This window comes from Lepidothrix coronata, unplaced genomic scaffold, assembly GCF_001604755.1.
Source record: "Lepidothrix coronata isolate B3197 unplaced genomic scaffold, Lepidothrix_coronata-1.0 Scaffold226, whole genome shotgun sequence".
Classification (NCBI taxonomy): domain Eukaryota; kingdom Metazoa; phylum Chordata; class Aves; order Passeriformes; family Pipridae; genus Lepidothrix; species Lepidothrix coronata.
In genome coordinates this window covers 988989-994815 of record NW_016690406.1, presented here as the reverse complement: position 1 = coordinate 994815, position 5827 = coordinate 988989, and positions in this window count along the sequence as shown.

The window sequence follows — 5827 nt, the reverse complement described above, 5'->3', positions numbered from 1 at the left end:
CTGTAATGTGATGATACAGGAGCCTTATTTTGGCAGCACTCAACATTTTCATGAGCATTTTAGTACTGAGAGGTCTGAGTGCTTGCAGAGAGGGGTGGGTTGAACTGAGGATATACAGTAGTTACAAGAAGTGTGAAGGGATTTAAGGTGTGTGACTGTGATGGGATGCAAACTTTTAAAAATAATTTGATCCCTGGTTCTCACTGTGGGAGAGACATAAAGGTGCAGGGGAAGAGTCAAAGGGCTGGTGAAATAAATATTCCTGATGGGTGTGTATGCCTATGTTTCCCTGTGATCAGAAATTCTTAGCCACTTTTGTAGGATTTCCTCAAGAAAGAAAGGCCCCATATGGCAGAGTGGTAACACGTAGGTCATGCATTCAAAAGGCAGGACCAGCATGAACTATCCTTAGTTTACAAGGCACTCCCTAGCTTAGTCCTTCATGGAAGCACAAAGTGACCCCTATGTGCTTTCTCCATTATGTTTTCCATTAGGTTTGATCAAAATTACCCACTGGGATGGTATGTGGTCATCTCTCACCCATTCCTTTTTTCCCTACCCATATTAAAGGATGGAGATTAAGCTTGATAAGCTTTACTGAAGGTATGGGACCTCTCCTAAGGTTTCTGCTGCAAATCTGTGGTTTGGTCCTACCAGCAACAGGACTAAATAGGCCAGACATCCCTGTCCTTTGCTGGCTCCCAGTCTGACTTCACACACACCTACTTCCTGTCTTGAAACAGCAGCCCAGGAGGGCTGGGAACAGTGAGGTCTGCGGGAAGGAATTAGCTGCTCTGTGGACCCCAGGTACCAGACAGATTTTGATACCTAAAAAAAGAGAAGAACGAGCCTGACCACTGTGAAGCTGGAGTGCTGAAAAAGGAGAACTTCTGTTTCTAACTGTAGTCCTTCAAATTCTCATTAATCACTCCCTCATTTTCTCCCTAATTTGCTTTTTATCATCCCAGCCATAGAGACCCAACTGACTTTTCCCTATTTTCTTCTCCATGCCCTCAGAACCTACTTACCACTGCACGTGAGTCTTGTGTATACCATGGAGATATCTTCAGCGATTTCTGAATGAGTTTCTTGGTGTATAGTATGTTACTTTTATTGGTTTTTTTCCTTTGAATTGCCATATTTCTTGTGATATTATGCACAGAAAAACTCTTTTTTTTTTTTTTTTTGTGAGAACATCCTGCCATAACTGAAGCTACAAATGTAGGAAAATGAATCACTGGAATCCCAAATCTAATAAGAGAGTATTTGGAGAACTAATACTTCTCCTGTGGCAGTGTTTTTCATAGAGTGAGGTAAAACTGTCACCTAGTGGTCATAATAGTTGTTCCTGAATTACCATTTTCATTTGGATATAGCCAGAATGTTTCTTATCCCCAGGACTTATCACATGAAAATATTAAGATAAAAAATATATATATATGAAAGGCTTTTAGGTGAAGGGAAAAACCCTGGAATCTTTGGTAAAAAATAAATGAATTTATAACTTTGTGCAGAGGAGCTGTGAAATCCCATTTTCCTCTCTCTCCCACAGTTTATCACAGTGACATATCACTTTCTGCTTTACTGAACAGCTGTGGGAGGCTGAAGATCAAGATAACTGAAACTAAAATAGGGCAACAAAAGAACCTCTCTTATTAGGTATTCTGCTACAGTCATTTTACAAGTCGGTCTCAATTCCAAATTTCCCCTTAAAAAAAGCAGTAACACTTCACCCTAACTCAGCCTAGAAGGTCAAGTTCTGTTACAGTATCAGTGCAATGCTACTGTTTTCAGTTGCACAAGCACAGATTGTGGAGGAGAATAGCTTTCAGCCTAAAGAAGTAGGTCTTCTCTTGTGCATTGACTTCAGCAAGTTGTAGTAAACCTGCAGGGATACATCAAGAAAAAGCAGGCACCATGAGTGGGCCTCTAGATCTGTGATTACACACCTCTTTATAAAAAAGCTATTCTGCAACAATCATATTGATTCCGTCAGAAGAGAGCTACGTGCATGCTAATGTACTAGTGCTTTGTGGGTGGCTGATTAGTAGAGGTGATACAAACACTGAGACAATAATGACTGGAGTTCAGCAAATAAATGTGAAAAACAGCAGGACAGGTACACGGTGTAATAAGAATATGCTCTTACAAAGAGGGAAACAGGCAGAGCAAAGTGCAGTGTTATGAGTTTGATGACTCAGTGGGGTATCTGTGATACTGTGGACAGAAGAGGGTGTGATTCCCAGATTTTCGTATGGAGAGATTCATGTGTACTCATCAGTGAGGGAACTTTTATGAAGCAATATCTCCTGGAGCAAATTGGCTAATATAATTCATAATACTTAGCAAAAAAATTTCCTGTCTAGCTCGGTTTGCAGATTCTGTTCATTATTTGTATTTCCTCAAGGTGTTGGACCCCTAGTTTTCTATCAGGATCCACTTATTCAAGGTACTTGAAAACTCAGAGCTTCAAGATAGCATCTGCCATGTAATGCCTAAAGTTTTAAGTATATATTGAAGTGCAATGCTGACAGAGGCAGACTATGGGAACCATGACGAAATTACAAGGCAGTCAGATCTGTGTAACCAACAATAATTTCATCATGTCCACACTCTTAAGAATGTAATTATTATTGAACAAGTGTCATTGAAGAAGTTAAGCAAAGACATTGAAAAAAAATTATGAGGTACCTTTCTGGATGTTTGTGCAGTTTCCTGACTGAGGACAGTAGCATCTAAAGTAAATGTCAAAAAGCATGAGGTGAATTATTTTTAAACTTAACACATGTTTAAATACAGCTGTCATCTTTAGCCCAACAGAGAGAAAAGATTTCTCAACAGTGAATGCAAGGGAGAGCAGGTTAGGCTGTGAAAGCCTTTTTTATATATTCATTAGTGAAATATGTTTAGCAGAGAAAATTCTTTGTTTAATATTTTCTGTGAATAGGTTTTGATCTGACTGCATAGATTCCGTGTAAATGTATTTTTTGAATTTCCTTTCTAGTTATGACTAAATGCACTGCACAGTTTTCTTTCCCTCCCAGTTAAATATGAATCAGTTTTTACTCTGCTTATACAGATTTCAGATTTTTTAAAAATTTTTTTAATAAATTTGTTTTTTTTTTTTAAAAATAATTTAGCATTCTCTTGCCAATACACTCATTCTTCAGATTTGTGTGAAGAAATCCCTGGGATATCTAGAGGCAGGTAGCTTTGTCAATGCTCCTGAGAAAGTCATACAGCTCTAATGTGAAAACTTAAATTTCTATAGCCAATAGGATGAAAACAGAGGATACTGAAGTAATTTTAATTCATAACTGGACGTAAGCTGGGCAGAACTGCAGAGCAGTCACACACTGAACCAAAAGGTCTATGATGGACACAGGATTACAAACTAGACTGTAAGTAATAAACCACAAATAAGAATAGGTGATGTTGGCAGGATAATGTCGTTGTAAATCCTGAAACTTGTTTGGATGCAGAGATAGGGTAATACCTGAAACACCACTTTTAATGGATTCTATTACTAGGAAAGTTGTTTGAAGGAGGTAAGTGATGATATAATAACCTTTCTGCTAATATTTACAGTGTAACCAAATCATACATCTCACTGTGATGGGGGATGAAGGGCTTGACTTTGTTCCCATGAAATAATTTGCAGTTAGAGATGCCCAAGTATTGATGCATATACAGAAGCTATGCTCAGTCTCAGGATTTGTAATGCATCCACTTTTTAGTACTCCAGTGTCATCCTAAGGATTAGGTGAGCAGCTGCTCTGTGGGTGCACAACATCTCCATGTGAGCTCAGTGCTTGGGACTGTCTATAGTCATAAGATAACTATATTTATTAACTGCCTGACTAGAGCAGTTGTAAACTGTCAAGAGACTGGAATGTGTGTGTCAGGGTAAAATATAGCAGCAAAGGTGGGAGATGCAAATTTACCAAAATTAAATGTTGCAGCAAGAGATAGCATTGGTAAATGTGGTTAAAGCCAAACCCCTTCTTTACGGGATGAGCTGAAAAGTTGCTGACTTTCTTCCTGTGACTTTGCAACATCCTGGGGAGTTTAGAGGGCAGGCTTGCCTGACTGCTAAGAAACAGTCAACACAGCACTTTTGTGTGGAGGATGTCTGCAGCACAATACCAGCACAGTGCAAAGAGGAGTAGCGAGTGCCCTGATAGAGAAAGAGGAGTGCAGGAAGGGACTTTCTGCTTTATACCTTCTGTGCTGCTGAGTACAAAGAGTGTATTTGTATACGTGTGTATACATAAGACTCTTAACTCACATTATTTATCACAATCCCAAAGTAAAATCTTTTTTTCTGCCCATAGCAGGTCTGAATGGGGGCAAAGAAAATAATCAACCAGTTAGCTACTTAGCAACGTCCAGGTCTGGAACTTACATGATTAAGCCCAGTGAAATTGCCCTGTAAAGGATCATAAAACCCTACAGCAAGACAGCAGGTTAGCAGGTAATATACTTCTGTAAACATAATATATCATATATAAACTGGCAATAATCTACCTTCAAGAGCTGATTTGTCATAGCACGAACCCCATTTATGGACACTGAACAACATAAGCCACTTTCCAGTCCATGGAAAAAAGTCTTAAGAACTGATGGCACTCTGTTTCGGGGTGGGAAGAAAGATCACTGGACAGTGTTGTACCTATTTTACGTGGGGAAATTCAGAGTATTATGGCTGAGTTGACTGGCTGTCTTCCTTAGTAAGTCACTAGACACTGAGGTTCCTTGAAAACTTGTTTGTAGCTGCTTGATATTCAGCTTTGATCCCTTGCACTCTAAAATGACATGCAGAAATGGAGAAAAGCAATACTTGCATTCAGAGAGCACCTGGACAAAAGTGGTTGTTTCATAGCTGCTAGAGAGAGAATAAATAACCAGCTGTACTGATTTACATGAGTAACATCAGTTTACGTTTAGGAACTGCAATTAATTTAGAAGCCTTAGTGTTTTCTAAGCACTATGTCATGGTCCTTGGGAGCCTAGATCAAAAGAAATGTGTGGCAAAGACATTTCTATGATCTAAAGGAAAAATCTAGTTCTTCTGATGCTACAATCAGACCAAGTACCCAGTCAGTCTTCGAAAATACTGAAGTAAGAGGTAGTAAAGAGAGATTTACAAATGCATTCCTTTACTCTTACTGTAAAGTCTGTTCATATTTTAGCTGGAAAGGTATCAGTCCAAAAAGTCTGAGAACTGCTATTATATAGAGGATAATTTATTTGACTTATTCCCAAAGGATATTTTGGGAAGGTGAGAAGAAGTCACCTCAATATGAGATGCATTAAGATATGTAAGCTAATTTACATACAAAAAAGTGAACTTGCAAGTACATTTAAAAGAATATCAATAAAACATCTAGACATAAGAACGAAAAAATCTTCGGTTGTGGTAGTTAAAATAAGTATGACTAGAATTAGCAAGCATTTTATCCTTCTTGTACATAATTGCACTCTTATAGAAAATATATTTTAACTTGTTTTGTGAAATATTTTATGTTTGTTTCTGATAAAAGTAGCCTATGAGATTTGAGTAACATAATTATTTTACAGTATCTTAATGCTAATACTCTTAAGAAAGAGAGAAATGCCATATCTTCGGAGTATCTTATGAAAAAGTAATCATAACAATTATCTGAAATACAGAATTAACATGGAATCATGGAATCATAGAATGGTTTGCATTAGAAGAGACCTTCAGGATCATCTAGTTTCAACCCCTCTACCAAGGGCAGGGACACCTTCCACTAGATTAGGTTGCTCAAAGTCCCGTCCAGTCTGGCCTTGAACACTCCCATGG